We start from the raw sequence: 17,913 nt of genomic DNA on the forward strand, positions 1-17,913 counted from the left end.
CCTACTATTTGGAATGACTCCCACATAAGAATTAATTAACACAATACTTCTAGAACATTAAAAGGATGTTAAAATGTTATCTCTACTCATAGAAAACAAAGATATAAACCCACCTAACTGCTAGAGAAAGTAGTTGAAAAAAAAAATTGGATGGATTAAAGGCATGTCTAAGAGGTCTTTTCTGTCCTGTTGTCACATCATTTACCCTCTTCAGATAGAAGGATAAGTGTTGAACTTCAGTTCATCTGAATTCCTCAGCTCTGTCATCAATGCTGTGACACATTCTAATTTTCTGATTCATTTGTGATGAGTAAGCTCTCCCTTTTCTATTCACAATGCTGAAAGTAACCAGTTGTTGTGAGTGAGTTATGATTACTTATTTTCCATTTTTTTATTGCACTATTATTTTCCCTTAGCAGAGCTTCTCTCACTCTTTATCAGCCAGTGTGAATCCCACGTGCGGAAAAGCCCTTGGACAGTACCATTGCCTAGGCTTGGAGTTAGTCAAGAGGAACGAGAGACTGACAGCCCAGACTCCTTTTTTAACCCAGCCAGGTACCTCAGCTGTCAAGTGTCTCAGCTTCTGCACCAAACAATGGGTACAATAGTAGCTTTCCCTTACCACCCTGAAATATCTAGACTGCAAATCAAGCCCAAACTGTCTCCTTCCAAAGGAGACACTTAAACTAGCCTACAAAATTCTTAATGAGGCCAGACTTCAAGGGCAAACATAAAGTGGGAAACACCTAGAAGTACTGGAACTTAAGGGTTATAAATATGCAGACCTCAGAATGGTACAGACTTATTCAGATCCCAGCAGCTGTCTGATTTAGGGTAAGTTTCCTAATTTCTCAAATCTCCCTTTTTCCTCTGGTAAAGTGGAAGTAATAGTATTTACTCTTGTAGTCAGGATTAAATGATATACTGTTAATGCTGCTTTTCAAACTCTTCCAGGGAGGTGATCATCAAGCTAAGGTGAGCATCCAATATTCAGGGTGCCTGGACATCACCTGAAACAGTCTGCTGCAAATGAGGCTTTTCAGTGAGGTCTCAGGTTTCACCCTAAAAAATACGTGCACATTTTACATTCTACCCCTCAATTTATCCTTGTTTGTTTCACTAAACTGGAAGTTCCATGAGGACGAGAACAGGATCTGTTCTTTTTTTCTATAACGTCCAAGAAATAGTTATTGGATAAATGAGTACATATACAAATAAGAGTTTAAATTACTTGGTCACAAAGACAACTGACCCTCTAAAGAGACAGCCATGTCTTTATTATTTATTTTGTGGCTTTGCACACTCTTGTCACACTGCTCCACCTCCCTGGGTATACCCATATTCAAATTTAAGAAACATTTACTTAAGATGCCTGGAATCACAGAAAGTACTCAGTGAATAGTAACTCATTATCATTTCTCTGTTCACTATTCCTCTACCTCATTGTTCCTAAGGCTCTATAGACTTTTTAATAAAGAAGTTATAAGGGACTAGGAAAGTCAGAGTCTGGAAGTCCTGTAAAGGAGTCTGTGTGTCTCTAGTGACACACACTCACCCATGCAGAGATCCATTTTCTATACATTTCATTTACTCCTGGCTTTAACTCTATAGCAACTTGTTAAAACATCCTAGAGGTGATGAGTAGGGGGACTGAAAGAGCATTTTCTCCCCTCTCCTCTTAGACCAAGGGTTACTAACCTGGAATTCTTGGAAGACCTTCATGGAGTTTGGGAGATGCTTGAAACTTGGTGTTTTCGAAGAATTTCTGGGAAGAGAAATTCTCATAGGGATCTGTATCACCTCAAATGTTGGGAACCATTGCCGTAGAACATAAATGGAAATCAGAATGGACTAATCTTTAAGTTACAGTTAATAATACTTTCAGTTCCTTGGAGATTGATACTATATAATAATTTCTACTCAGAAATCACAAAACTAAAACAAGACTTCACTACAAATCACCCCTTCTCCCCCTCTCTACTCTTGCCTCCCCTACCAGGTTTTAAGGTCTTGATTCATTTTGGGCTTTATAGTTCTATATTCTTGGCTAGATATTTGTGCTTTGAACCCAGCATGCTTAATGAAAATGTTTTTAACCTTATGCAAAACTATTATAGATAATTCTTTGCATTTCAGATGAAAACAATTTATAGACATACAAGGTGAATATCACTTAGGCAGAAAGGGCACATATCAATAAAATAACAATTTGAACTGAACAAAAATAAACCCATGTAGATTAATACATATTTTCAAAATTGCATAGCAGATTGTAATTTAATCAAGAAACGGGGCCTTTTGACATTTATGAATGTTTATAAATTGTATAAGAACTCTGAGATTAAATTTTTAGCCTTAGTATTAAATTTGGGATAGATAGTATTGTTTTTCATTAATACATAAAGACAACAATTATATCCAATAAAATCTTCAATTTAACTTGGCTTTAATTTGTCTTAGACTGCGACATACACACTGTGATTTTTCTCTCCATCTTGGATTCCTGTCATTGACAGCCTGTGTGTCATTTGACATCCAGGAAAGATAGCTTTTCATTCCAGACCTTGGATGTATTAATCAATCTGGATACAGTTTACATCGATCTCTTTTGATCACATCAAAAATTTAATTTTGACTGATTAACTTTTATGAATAAATACTCCTTTCCTAGAAAGGAAAGTTATGCTCTTAGATATAAGAGCATAAATACTAAGTATAGTTCAAAAAGAGCATAATTATTATTGAGACTTACTGGGTTTATAACATGCAACAGAAAAATAAGTGAGCATATTGCATAGATAACCACTAATCATATTTTTCTCCATTTTCTCAAGGGTTGGGAAAGAAAGAAAACTCAAAAAGGTTGGAGGAGGTAGGGAAAAAAGGGAGGAGAGAGGGAAGGAAGGAAGGAAGAAAAGAAGAAAGGAAGGAAGGGAAAAGCTTTTAAAAGATGCACCAGTGAAGTGGTCTAGGATCCTAGCTTGTGGAAGGGACTAGAATGTAGCAAAACTTAGAGCTTTAAAGTCGTTGAGGCTAGTTGGTCTATATATATATGTACGTATTTCAAGTTTGTGTGTACTTTCAATGAATCATACATAAGTTAATTATCTTGCTTAAAATTTTCATTAAGCTCATCAATTTTGTGAAACAATTTAAAAACATTGGAGACGGCCAGCCTCTCTTGTGTTGGCATACATTACGGTCCAGGCTGCAGATTTTCATCTTAACTCTTCTTGTCCAAAGAGGGGAACAACATACTTCACTCCTGCATGTTCATGGAACAGGGTTTCACCTTGTCCATAAAAGGAAAAACTTTTTCTTTGGAGGAACCTCTATGATGGTGCATTTTCCCAGAAAACTTGCTGAGAAGTGAAGTCTCTAATTGCCAGTTTTCTACTTTAGCCTTATTCTATGCTTTAGTCAGGTCCTTGTACTTGATCTCTTTTAATACAGTTTGTTTTTCATATTTCTGAAGGCCATATGTGAAGTGGCTAAAATCATGGTGTCAGAGAGACAAGAATTCAATCAGTGTATGTTAAGTCCTTGACATATTTGAGTTGGGTCGGGTAGGGAGACCTGCTTTGTCTTCTCAGCATCCTTGTTTGGTTTATTAATTTCTCTTGGATCTTCTGTTACTTCAGTTTTATTCTTCTGTAAGAAAAGCTATCAAAACAGTGGCAAACAGACCAGTCCCATAATCGCTTATTTGGCTTGTGTGTTGAAGATTACAAAGGAGAATTATCAGACTTGAAATATAGAATGAGAAACTGTTAAGGTCAACTCCCCCCAAACCTGAAGTTTTCATTATTAGAAATGCATTTTGGGGGACAAATGCTTTCGTTTAAAATCATTTTGTCAGACGGGACACTCTTAGGCTGGTGAGACAGGGTAGACAAGGCAGTAGCAGTCCTCAGCTAACAATTGACAATACATGGAGGCTTTGAATTTGCCCAGAGTATCTTCTGGGCATTAAACATACTAAATCTACCCTTAAAAGAAGCAAAGTTTATCAGTTTCACTCATCTTCGTCAAAATTAGCTAAGATCTGTCAGGCACTACATAGTAAAGCTTTTATCTATTCTCATCAGTACTGCCCAATAGATATTTATGCAGCGATAGAAACGTTCTATCTGTAAGGCAGCCACTAGCCACAGGTGGCTGTGGAGCGCTGGGAATGTGACTAGTAGACTGAGGAACTAAAATTTTAAATATTTTAAATTTAAATAGGTAGATGTGGCTAGTGGCTACTGTATTGAACAGCACAGCTCTAGGTAATGCTCATATGATTTCGATCAGAATGAAGCTGACAAAGAAAGAGGTTGGCATTCCTTCTGTATTGGTCAGATAGCAGCAGGTCACACCTTTGGAAATTTTACGAGGCTGAATCTCCTCTTTCTTGGGCTCCAGGTGACAAAATGGGTTCTTACTGCTCATGCTTTAGGAGCAATTAGTCCTGTCTTATTAGTCCTAAACTTAGTCCTAAAATTAGTCCTAAACTTAGATTTGCTTTCCTTCTCTCCACAGTATCATTGGGTTTATTTTTAATTCCTTGTTTTGTCTTTGATTTTCAGTTCCTTGACCGTCATTCTGTGGCCTGCCCCTTCTCTTTATGTAAGTAAAAGTGGTTTTTTTCTTTTTCAAAAAAGCACCAGATTTGGGAAATTTGGGTCTTTATTGTCATGTTCTCCAGTTGGCATTGTTGTGGTTTCCAGTGCTTCTTCAGTGTGTATTATCTTCTTTTGTGTTTGGAGTCAATGCTGTTGGTGGTTGTAGTAGTTGCCAGTAGTAGTAGTAGTTGCCATGAGGGGGCTGAAAAGACCAGCAGCCCAAACCACTGGACTTATATGAAGACTTCCTTTGACTCAGCCACGGCTGCTGTTTGCAAAAGTCACTGCTCTTCTAAACTACAGCTTACATTCTTCAGTCAGATACCAGCCACAGTTGGGCTTTTGCTCCACTGTCAATCAATGGGCAATTATTTATTCTTCAGTTATACACCCATCCCTAGGCCCAATAGTTTTTAATTTCAACTTCTAGATCAGAGCTTTCATTTTTGGACAAAATTTCTAGTATCCTTTTACAGGTGGTACAAGACTGAAGTACAAAACTTTAGTTATTTAGGCTAAAATTGTGTGTGAAATAGTAAAGTACAGAGGAAAAAAAAAAGAAAGAGAGAGAGAAATCATATGCCAGGAGGTTTATAGAAGGTGCCATTCTTTTTTTAGAAAAGATGGAAAGTCATTTGGGGAGAAAACAACAACAACAACAACAACTTGATTTCAGATGAAAAGAGAGAACATTTATAATTTAAAGCCCAAATCAGGCTGCACTGAGTTGGTTTGGATAAATTTCACCTTGAGCTGCTTGAAAGAGATTCTGGGGCCACGAGCCCAAATAATCAAAGTCACTACCTGAGACACCACCCAAGAGATGCTACAGGTAGTGGCAGTTATCTCACGTGATAAATATTATCAGCATCCTTCCAGCTGCTTCTCACTCTCTGGTGAACGCTGTCCCTTATTCACAGCATACTATCTTCACTGACTCCTTCACACTCTGAGGTATTTCTTGTGTTGCAATCATTTGCACAGAAAGGAGGTTCCCATGGCTCTTTTGCTTGCGTGTGGCTTCCACTCACATTCCTAGAAGCTAGTTGCAAATATATGTAGGGGAGCAGAATCTTCCAAAGGATGCTAAGGCTAAAGTCTAAAGTGACATTTATTTGACAGAGAAAGGAGATTGATTAAAATCCCCAGAGACTGGTGCTGTGTGTAATGCATTTATACAGCAGGGGTGGGTCCTCTCTGCCCCTGACAAGTCTTGTTATTCCTCATTCTTGGTGTTGATAGAGTGGGTCTGTCAGTGCTTCAGCGGGTGTCAGCGTGCATGCATGTGGTTACCACTTTACGTCTCTGCATCCCGACTCCAGTTACCTAGCACTGCATATTTCTAGTCCTCTGACTGGCAAATCATTTTTGTTGCAGTTCTTTTGTGTAAAAACAGTTCACATAATAGCTCTGTGTTAGACAAGGCGTTAATCCTCACATCACCGGGGATGAATCAGCACCGTGCACTTCTGCCCGCACGGCTCAGCTATTATGACGTCAGCACTGGAGGGCAAGCCTCAGACATAAGCAGTGCAGCAGCCTGGAGACCTGGGTCACAGATTAGAAATCGAGGGGAGACCTTTGAGATAAAAAACGTAATTGAAAGGCTGTCTCTGGCTCATAGGAAAATGTGAAGCTGATTCTATGCTATATCAACCATCAATCTCACAGCTTCTAGAGAGATCCCAATTTTTAACCAGAGAGGAGGCTGAGCAAATGACCTGAATGGGCTAATAGCCCAGCCACATATCCACTAACCTTTTCCCACCCCCCAGGCCAGGTTTCCTGCTTGCTTAGATTGTTCCAAATCCTGAGACTGCTTTTATTTCAAAGGTGACAGGGCCTATGACAGTCCTGCTGTCCTCAAGTGCCCCACAGACATAGCTGATGGCTCCAGAGGTGGTGCCCCAGGTGCCCATCAAAGGGAGAAGAAAAGTTCCTTGGGGACAGATCAAAACATTATCTCTCCAGTGCTTCTAGTTCCTAGTGCCTCTAGCTCCTAGTGCCTCTTTAATGGCCTCCTCCAGACAGGTGCAGCATTCTGCCTGTTCAACTTTTTTCTCCTCGGCACTGCATTTAGTCCAAAGTCCCAGTCTGGATTTGACACAGATTTCAATAGGAGCTGAATAGCTTCCAGATGTTCCCCCAAAAGTGTTTCATCCCATTAATCTTTAGCAGAGCAAAGAGGAGCCCTCTATAACCTGCCATGCTGCCTTGAAGCAGATAGCAGACTCTCCCTATTTGAGAAACTAGGTTCTTAAAAGGTAGACCTCTCTACAGTTCGCACTAAGGTTCATTCTCAGAACAACACCTTTCCATATTGAAAACTAAATGTTGAAAAGGCTGAAAATTAACTGCCTACATTCTCTGTTAATAAGACATTCCTCCATCGCACCCTCTATCCCTCACTCTTCCTTTCACCCTGTGATAACCATCTAAAGTGCCTTACTGCTGGGGTCTTCTGCCTTCATTAGATTGCTAGTAGGCCCCTACCTGCTTCTAGAAGCTAATACTACTGCTTGGCTTAGGTTTTGATTGATTATCATGCACAGCTCTTCGTTCAGTTTTCAGTCAACAAACATTTATGGAAAGCTGGTCACTATGCTCAGTTCCTAAAGCTGCTATATAAATAAGAAATGCTCCCCATTGTTAAAAATCTCACAGTCCAGTAGGGGAGATATATAGTAAATAAAGGCCATGCCATGTGATAGGCACTGGAATGGAGGTATATACAAGATGTAGCGAGGGGAACAAGAAAGGAGCACCCGCCCGTATGTTGGAGGTGCCCAAGCTGGGCCTGAAAGTCTAAAGCGTGAATTGTAGTTTACCAGGTGGATGGGAGGAGGGGAAAGCAAAAGGGGATCATAATCAGAAAAAAAGCCAGAGGAAAGTCAGAAGGTCTCTGCGCAGCAGCCTCATCCCGAGTTCGTGGCTAGAGCTTGGTGATTGAAAGTGGGCAAGAGGCAGATCACGAGGGCCTTGTATGCCGAGCAAAGAAGTTTGGACTGGAAGCAGCAGGCTTGGGGACGCTTTGAAGGATTTTAAGTAGATTTATGTTTTAGAAGAAGAGCATTCTGGTGACTGAGAAAAGGGAGACCAGATCATAGATGAAAACCAAGGGCCTGAACTGTGCAGTGGGGCTGGGAGTGGAGGGGAGGGGCGATTCGGTAGTGCTGACATAGACATTGACGTTTGCCTAATGCCAGCCTGGCTTGGCCCCGTGCATAATCCTTGCCTTCTAGGAGAAAGGATGATGTGTTGTTTGGGGCCAAATTTCAGGCCAAAATAGACCTTTATGGGACCTTCACCAGAGACCTCAACTTGAGTCTGACCTACCGCTCTCCAGAGATGTGTGTCTCTCTCTCCCATAGTGGCCTTGGGGGAGTGGCAGGCAGAAAAGGAGAGGACATTGCCAGTGTCCCGCTTTTCTCTTCTTTCACCTGAAAATGAAACCATTTCTTAATAATATCCCCCTAAAGTCAATCATTGCCCCAGTTTCCTATCATTTTCCCACTGCTGCCCTTTTCTGAGGAGAAGTTCCAAGCCATTGAGCTGAATTGCAACTTATGCACAGCCGGGTATTGAAACAATGCAGTATATTTGTTCCTTCTTTCTGAGTTAGAGTTCACCATAAGTGTGCTTTTCTCTTGTTCACTTCGGGCTGCCAGGACAATTTAAAGGAAATTTTCAACAGCTTATGTTGCATGTACCATGTTCTTTTTTGCAAATGAGAGGATGTCTGTGGGTGTGTTTAAGTCTTCTCTGTACTACTTTCTGGAGAAAGGTTTGAGGAGATGAACAAGATAAGGAGTAGAGACCTATTGAAAGCCCAGGTCCCTTCAGTGACCTGAGTGCAGAACGTAGGCTGGTGATCAGATGGTCAATTATGTGTTTGTCAAAACACAGTGGGCTGCGTTCCAGACTGCCAGCTTTGGAGGCCCGGCTTCTGCCAACCAAATGTCATCTGGGAACATGCAACACTGGGCACTGTGAAGGAGTTTGAAATAGACCATGCCACAGCCAACCTACTGCCAGTCTTGTAGCACCAATATGGCATGCACAGCCGGGCCCCATGTTTCAGAGCTCAGGAATTCACTGTTCTAAATTCAAGAGGTCAGATGGGTTCATGTTTTCAAAGCCTATGTTCTCTGCTTTGAACATTGTGACTTGCTCCTCTGTGATTTCCAAGTGATTTTTTCCAGTCACATCGCTGTGGAAACCACTCTTTTTGTGATGGTTATGAGAGCCTTGTCAATGTCCCAGAGGAGAGAAAAAAAATAAACTTGCTCTGACAATGACTATGATTCCGACAGAGGGATTCCAACTCTTAGGAAATTACATTAAAGGTGCAGAGCTTTTAAAATATCAGGAACCACCTTGGCAACTTATAAAAAGCAGAAGGGCTTTGCCTATTTTATAAAGTGATTTGCATATACCTGCATAAATAATGTCCCCACCTGTACTTTTATGCATTTAGGTTGAATAAATTAAATTCAGTGATCTTTAAAATATTCACTGTCTTTCATTGCTCAGATACCATTTTCAGGACCCTTCCTCCTCATTTTTTTTCCTGTAGTAGTAGTGGCTATTTTTTTCAATCTTTTGACTAATTCAGAGAATCAAAACACTTCTGCAGACCAGCCTACCACAGCCAGGAGCATTACCTCCCTCTGCTTGCACTTCTCTTAGCCTTTCTACCTATTAGGCCATGCTTTCCATATGCTTTTCATAAAGGAAGTGGGGAGAGTATATTACTAAAAGGAAAACACACTGATACACATCTCAGGGACACACTCATATTAACCTTTCTTTCTTAGGCCACTGCCACCACTAACCCTAACCCTAACCCTAACCCTTCAGGAGCCATCCAGCCACTAAGCCATATCAATTGTAACTTGGGCCTTCAAATCAAAGCCTGGTTAGTAGGCCAGCCTTAAACACAATCATCCCATAAGCTATAAGTACTTATTATATACAAGGAATCATATTTAGTGGAGAGTTAAAACATAAACTGGGACATTGCCCTTGCTTGCTCTTAAGAAACTTAAAATTGAGTAAGGAAAGAAGTCGTACTATTGAGTGTTCATATGCGTAGCAAATGATAAATAACAATTCCAAAAGGAATGAAACATTCCAATAAGTACTATAGGATTTCATTCGTGAAAGAGAGCCTTGAGGGCTGGAAAACTTCATGTAAAATGCAATTTAGCTGGGTCTTGAAAAATGGCTAGAATGTAAACAAGATGAAGAATAGAGGAATGGTATTCCAAGAAAAAGCATAAACCTAAGTGTGGGAATCTTTAGAGGGGTACAATAAATAGCACTGTTTTTCCCCACTCAAATTCTAAACCCATTGGAAAATAAGACAAAAGAACTGATGGCTGAGGAACCAAAATTTTTGCCAGAGTCTGGGTGGACAGATGTAACTTAGTATGAGAGGTAAAAAGAGCTCACTGACTCCCATTCTCCCAGGGGAAAATTTGGGTCTGCATAAGAACAACACTTTTCCAGGTCACTAACTCCCCCTAGTCTAAGTAGTCAAGGAAGAAGAAAGTCTAAATTCCCGTACTTATAAACTTTGATAGATCAGTTCCACCTAACTGAGAAACATGGACCACGGACTGTCTTACCAACATGATGACTTTCCTCCATGGAGAAGTATAAGGAATGAGGCCAGAGGCAAGATATGTTTAGAAAGCTTCCCTATGGAAACTGGGAGTGGGGAAGAGGCATTCCTATAAACCCTAAGATCCACAGGCTGGAAAACAAGAAGAGGAAATATTGAGTAAGATGAAAATGTGAACCAGAGCCAAGAGGCCAAATAAGGCTCTCATCTGCCTAAGGGGACATACCTGAGGTTGAAACCAGTAGTCATAGAATTATTGGAGACCTAAACTAAGGGATCCTTTTCAGACTCTCAAAGTTACCAGAATCAGAATCCCAGGAACAAGCAAGAAATGAAGATAATGGACTAAAACCTAGTTGGGAAAAAAAATACAAAAACTCTTATCTTTTGTTAAACTAGTAATAATAATAAGAAATAACATTTGTTGAGTGCTTGCCTTTCTTTAGGTACTGGACAAAATACTATTAATGGTTATATGATTTAACCTTTTAAACTACTCTTATTAAATAGATGATGTTATAATCCTAATTTTGAGGATAAAATGGAGATTTTGTATGTTTGAGTAATTTTTCCAAGAATGCCTAGGAAGTGATAGAGATAGAACTTGAATCCAAGACTATCTGTCTTAAAAGCCTTGGCTGAATTTCATTAAACACAAAGTAAATGTCTACTAAGTGCTGAAAGTATAATAATGAGCAAAACAGACATGGTCTCTGCCCTACTGGAGTTTATAATTTGGGGGATGAAAGACGGATATTAACCAAACTGTCACATGAAAGAACTTATAACTGCAAACTGTGCTTTCTGTTATGACATTAAAATGCCAGGTTTTCTAAGAACAAATATAGGAGGGGAATACTTAATAATAATAATAGTAAATATAGGAGAGGAATATTTAATAAGTGAGTCTGGAAGTACAGTACAAGCTTCCCTGAGGAAGTGACATTGAGCTGACATCTGAAGATGTAAAATAAGAAGTGAGATTAGGTGGTGGAAGAGGTTTCCAGGCTGAGGGAACAGCATGAATGAAGGCCCTGAATGTAGCAGAATAGAGAGAATGAGGTGAAAAGCAGCCAGGTTGAGGCTGAAGAGATAATACAGGGCCTGATAATATCAGGATCTTTGTCGGCCATATTAAGGACTTGCCTCAGGGCAATAGGAAAGCAAATTTAAGAATGAAAGTGGCATGATCAACTTTTTATTCTAAAAAGATCATGCTACTCTTGTACATTTATCCCAAACAAGCAGAAACATATCCACACAAAAATCAAAATTTATGGCAGCTTTATTCATAATAGCCCAAAACTGGAAACAACCCAAATGTCCTTCAATGAGTGAACGGTTAAACTGTAGTACAACCATACCATGGAACTGCTCAGCACTCAAAAGTAATGAACTCTTGGTATGTACAACAACTTGGATTAACAGCAAAGGTGTTACACTGAGTGAAAAAGCCAATTTCATTTATATAGGATTCTTGAAATGAAAAAATTATAAAGATGGAGAACAGATTAGTGGTTATCAGAGATTGGGGAGTGGGGGAGAGATGGAGCTGACTGTGGCTGTAAAAGTGTAGGCCAGAATATTCTTATATGTAACTGTATTTGGACTGTGGTGGTGACCATGCAAATCTGTACATAAGGATACAATAGCATAGAACTACATACACACACGTACATGAGTGCATGCAAAATGAGTGAAATCTGAATAAGGTGGATGGATTGTACCAATGTCAATTGCCTGACTGTGATATTGTACCATAGTTAAACAAGATATTATATTGGGCCAATATATCAATAATAGAGGGGTAGAGGGTATACCAGATCTTTCTGTATTATCTCTTACAATTGCATGATAAACTATGATAATTTTGAGATTAAAAGTTAAAGATAAAGATCAAGCTAGTTTCATTATGGTAAATGGTCTAGAAGGAGCAAAAGTAAGGAGGCTGCTATAATAGAACAGACAAGAGATAGACTAGGGTAGTGACAAAGGGAATAGAAGAAGAATAAATGGAATCAAGAGATAATTCAGAAGCAAAATATACAGGATTTTCTTATGGATTGGATGTGGGAGATGAAGGAGAAAGAAGTGGCAACTATGACTACTGGTTTTACGCTTGTAAAACAATATGGAGGATGGTGCCACTCAGGGTTATATGAAACACGAGAGGAGAACTGGGGTGGAGAAAAGATCATAAGATCTGTTTTTAAAATGTCTAGTGTCAGATGCTTTTGATAGAGATAAGTGATCATATTGAGTAGGCAGAGGAATATATACAACTGGAATTCAGAAGTAAAGCAAAGGCGAATGAAGCTGTTGGCATGGATGATAATTGCCTAGGGGCAAGGTTAGATTGAGAAGAAGGCCCCAACTGGGACTTGAAGAACTCTTAATATTTAATCAGCTGGTAGAGAAAAATGAGGCTGTGAATATCCTCAGAAGGAACGGCTAAGAGGTAGTAGGAAAATAAGAAAACATTGGCACAGAAGCCAAGAGAAGAAGGTGTTTCAAAAAGAGTGGTCAGTAGCGACCACTGAGAAGTCAAGTGAGTTAAGGACTGAAAAATATATCACTTAATATATTAATCTGGAATTATTGTTGACCTTAGCAAAAGGTGGCTTGTTGAAGAGGTAGAAGCAGTAATTTATTCGTCATAGGATGAGGAAAGCGTAAGAAGTGAAGAAACAAAGGCAGCAAATATGTATCAGTCTTAGAAGTTTTACTGTAAAGGAAAAGAAAATGAGCTAGTATAATATCTTTGGAATGGGGGAGTGAGGTCAAAAATTTGGGGGAAAAAATGGAGATACTGGCATCTTTATATGTTTAGGAGAATACAGTAGAGAGGAGAGATTCAGTGTATAGGAGAGACAAGAGGATAGGATGATTGGTAGTGGAAGACTCCTGATAAGGACAGAGACATGGAATCCTGAGCACAAGTGGAAGGAGAGAAGTAGGGACATCTCTTCCATAGTTACAAGAAAAAAGAAGGAACGGTAGGGATCGATGCGAGCCATGCGTACGTTTGGTACTGAGAAGTTGAGAGGTTTCCCAAGTGATGGCTCCTAGGGAGCAAGGTCCTGCTAAGAATAAGTGAGGAGGAGATTTGAGGAAAGTAGAGGTTTAAAGTAGTTCTTGGGACAAATGGGCAGTAGGTTAGCCAGAAAAACAGCAGTATTCTCCTTGGCAGTGTGGAAGGTCTAGGTGAGCCTGGTGGGTTAATGTGGTACCTGTCTGTCTTGTGTGATTTTCTCCAGCAGTTCAGTGATGAAGCAGTTCAGTGATGAAGGTGGAAGCACAGAGGAGATGTGCACTTGAGTTCAAATTAGGATGGAGCTTTACCTAATGTACATGAAAAGATATTAGAGTTTTTAGCTTCGTTTTGGTTCTATTAGAGGCCAGAATGAAAAGGCAGTGAAAGGGCTCCGTTCAGTTCTCTAAGCATCTGGTGAGTACCTACATTGCACCAGGCACTATGTTTGGTACAGAAAAAACAGTCTGGTGAAGTTTAAAGGCTGCCATCTAGTCCACAAGGCCAGGAACAGGTGATTAGATAACCTTTACCAAAAGACACAGAAACCCATGTCATTACTTTTCTTTCTTCTGCCCGTTCCTTCCTCCCATCCTGGCGTTATCCAATTATTTTCTTGCCTTCTCACAAAATGTCTACGTCTGCCTTATTGCCAAGCCTCTAATATGCATCATACAAATACGAGTGACAATTCTGATTTCTCCCATCATCATTTTGCTAAAATACGGTCATTTAGGAGCAATTAGATCATCTACTTGAAGCGTGGTATTGGTACCGTGTGAATTTTCTCTAAATTTTAAAAGCTTCCCTCTAACTATACAGAAAGGCGATTTATTTAAAAGAGGGATGGAGAGAAGAAGAGTGGGTAGATGAGAGAGAAGAAAAAAATAAGAAAAAGAAAGCTAATTATCTATAGAAGACCTTATATAGCAGCTCACCCTTGTCATTCAAGGGAACTCCCACTTGAAATGAGTAGATGAGCCTCCATTCCTAATGGTGGCCTACACCATCAGCTTCCAAAACAGCTTCCAGACCTGGAGACGTTCCAGAGTGCTATAGACTAACTAAATTCCAGCTTCTGGTAATGTAAGACAAGATATGAAGAAGACCTGAAGAATATGGAAATTCCTAATTCCAGTAGCAGTAGGATTCCTCACTCAGATTATTCTAAGCATTATAAAGCGGTGGCTTACAAAGAGGTGGTGGTAATGACAGCTCTCCTTTATTTGAACACATTCCATTCTGCTAGATTCCCTTTAGGAAATGACATTAGGACCATTTGACTCAAACCTAAATTGCAGATACATCTGGGGTAAAATTTGGCAGCGGCTGAGCAAAGCAGCTGTATTTTTTTAATATTTACTTCTTTCATGATTCTATAATTCACACTTATTGTAAAATATTAAGAAGGTATAGAGTATGGAGAAAACATCCACAATCCCACTAAACAGAAAAAAGCTATTATGAAAAATTTTTTAGATCACCTTCTAGTCTTTTCTCTGAATTTTAACATAGTTGGGCATACACTGTACATATAGGGTTGTATCCTATTTTTGTTACTAACAAGTGCTTCTCAGTGTAATTACATACTTTTTGTAAATGCCACCATAATGTCTGAATAATTTTCTATCATATAAAATCCCCAGAATTTTCCTAACTATGCTCTAGGTATAGATATTTGGGTTATTTCCAGTATTTGAGCTTTTATACTTTAAAGTCTTTTAAGGTGAGAACTATGTGTCACCTGAATTGTCAAACTTGGAGGAAACTTGAGGCAGGCAATGATGCCACCCATTCAAGAGAATGGTCACCCTATTAAGAGAGTTACTAACTGCTAAGACTATGAAACTCATATTTGAATTTTTAAGTAGTTGTTGCGGAGTTTAAGCTTTTTTCCCCTAAGGTTAAAATTCTAATTTTTACTTCTAAAGTGTACATTTAGTTTGGTTTGCATTTGTTACAATGATGATATAAAAGAAAAAAAATCCATTCAAAAATCTCCCTGCCCAGAGATAACCACTGGTAACACTTTGGGGAATATATTTCCAAACATATCTATTTATCTGTCTCTTTTTCTTTCTCTTTGTCTTTCTCTTTTCAAAATGAAAGGCAAATCTACTGGCTGTTTTGTAATCTTGTTTTTTTATTCAACATTGTAATAAGCATTTTCCATGTTAATAAATATAGATCTACATTATCTTTTTGACAGCCACATTGTACTCCAGTGGAGGGTAATTTATTGAATTAGTCACTTATTGATGGACATTTAGGATATTTGGAAATTTTTTCTAACCAAACAATGCTACAGTAATCATCTCTATACATGTGTGCTTTTTTTTTTTAATTCACTTGCCTGATTATTTCCTTAGGATAAATTTCTAGTAGTGGAACTGCCAAAGTAAAGTTTATCTACTGCTAAACTGTCCTGCAACAAAACTGTATCAATATATACCCCCGCCAGCAAAGAAAGAGGCTGCCCATTTCTCTGCATCTTCACTAATTCTGTAATTGTCAATTGAACTTTTTGCCATATAAGTGAAGACTTTCGTACTGAGGGTATGAGATGCTTTTTCCAAGCATACAATCAAGTCTGAAAACTTAAAGAAAAATGTATTAAATTTTATTACATGAAAATAAAAATCACTATGGTAGAAAGTATTTTAAAAAAACTGGGGAAAATATTGTGACATATGCCTAATATTTTTTTTTTGGCTGAATTTTTCACTGATTTTTCTGTTGTTTTTTTTTAACATCTTTATTGGAGTATAATTGCTTTACAATGGTGTGTTAGTTTCTGCTGCATATCCCTAATATTTTAACAGTAGGTATAAGTCAACAATGAAAAGGTGAATAATACAGTAAAACTTGGAAAGGGCAAATGAGCAGCCTCACAAGTGTTTAGCTGTTTAGTCTCATCCTCTGCTCAAAGGCAGTGCTCCTCAGGCCCTGTGAGGTCACCCCCAGCACTGTTTCCTGTGCTCTGCACGCAGCCCACACCCTCACCACCCTCCCAGCGAAAGCTGTGGGGAGAAAAGCACTACTCAGGGGACCCACGGAGTTCCTGGGTGAGGCACTGATAGTACTTCCCTTGGTTACATACATTCATGTTTATTTGACATCACCCTCCCCCAAAGCGGCAGGCTAATTGTTCACTCACATGAATGTGAAAATGATCATCTGAGCTCTGCCATCAGACTCTAGAATCAGTCAATTATTGGGAAGGGAAAAATACACACTGGCAACATTGCTTGATCCATGTCTCCAGGGCAGAATTGACACTATTCTTCTACCAGATGTAGATAGAGATTTCTGGATGTTCTCATAAATAAAGTGCTAGAGGCCATGTCATCAGTGTCCTCCACCTTTCCCTCTCTCTCTCTCTCTCTGACTCCCATGTGTATTACTACATACTTAATGAAATGGAATATTTATCAGCAACTTCAGGGAAAGTAAAAGACGCTAGAGAGGCAGAAATGCCACACTGACAGCATCAGCCCCTGCCCTTCACGGTGCAGACTGACAGAGCATCTTCCCTGTGTTTGGGGATAGAGAGCATCTGATTCCCGGAGTGTGTACCCCAAGCTTCTCAGAGGGGCAGGAGTTGTGCAGCGCTGTTCTGAGTGGTAATTGGAGCATTCCTTCAGCACAAAAAGCTCATTTGCAGATGATAAGGGATGGCACGTGCTTCGGGGCATCCTTTCTCCCTCTTTAACAGAAAACCATGTCTGAAAGTCGTATGCAGTGCCTTAAATCCTTAGGTAGTGTCCAGAAAGGAAGCAGAAAAGAGGCAATCATGTTCAAGGTTGTACAGAAGCTCCTTTAAACCAACCACAAGCTAAGGCAAATGATAGGACCCAGGCCTAGTATATGACTCCTCTACCTGAGCAGTGAAACTGCCCAAGGTGGGAGCACATGACTACGAGCTAGGTTTCAGTGATGCCCCTGGAGCAGTTAGAGGCCGCACTGCCACTCTGCCAACTCAGAGTGCCGAATGTCTGGCTTTCTTAATGATGCCCTTAGAAAACGTCACATATTATACCCCTTCCTCTATAACATAGCTTATACTCAGAGGCCAAACAGGGACCCAGTAATGATGGTTAATGTTGAGTGTTATTAATTAACGTTGAGTCTTCCTCATGTTCTTTCTCACCCTTTTCTTTTCTTCCCCAAACATGGTTGCCAATTTAAAGCTGGGCAAAGGTGTGTATATAGGGTATACATTATATATATGTATGGTACATATGCCACCTACTTATTCAAAGAGTCTTTCTACTCTCTTGCACAGGAGGTCTTTGTAGTGATAAAATTAAGGTTTTTTTTTCTTTCGTTGGATTCTTCTTTTATGCACTCTTTCTGTAGTCTCTGTTATTTCTCATTTCTTCTAATGTGAGCTTATGGAAGACAAATCAGGCATACCTACCTTGTTCAGAGAATCATTTCCAGATTATTTAAAATGGACCACCTTACCTCTCACACTTTGGTAGGGTAAAACTGATTCCACCTTTAGTTCCTTCCTGGAAATTTCTAGGCTTTTAGTACATGGAAAATAATTATCACCTCTAATTTAAAATTAACCCTGTATTTTGGGTGAGAGAAGCCTGTGTCTCATGACAGAATTTGAGTAAAAGTTACTCTTAAATCCTCTAACA

The 17,913-nt window shown here is 39.4% G+C and overlaps 1 protein-coding gene across 15 annotated transcripts in view; it reads left to right on the top strand.

Moving 5' to 3' along the window:
* ZBTB20 (zinc finger and BTB domain containing 20) overlaps positions 1-17,913 on the top strand; it is an 816,172-nt gene that overhangs the window by 622,923 nt on the left and 175,336 nt on the right. For 14 of the 15 annotated variants that reach the window (XM_067738834.1, XM_067738832.1, XM_067738848.1 and 11 more), the window contains one exon: positions 4,572-4,611. The exons of the other annotated variant lie outside the window; for it this stretch is intronic. The gene's annotated coding sequence lies outside the window, so the exon portion shown is untranslated. The remainder of the gene's footprint in view (positions 1-4,571; positions 4,612-17,913) is intronic. 15 annotated transcript variants of the gene reach the window in all.

The sequence above is a fragment of the Pseudorca crassidens genome, chromosome 5 (assembly GCF_039906515.1).
Source record: "Pseudorca crassidens isolate mPseCra1 chromosome 5, mPseCra1.hap1, whole genome shotgun sequence".
Lineage (NCBI taxonomy): Eukaryota > Metazoa > Chordata > Mammalia > Artiodactyla > Delphinidae > Pseudorca > Pseudorca crassidens.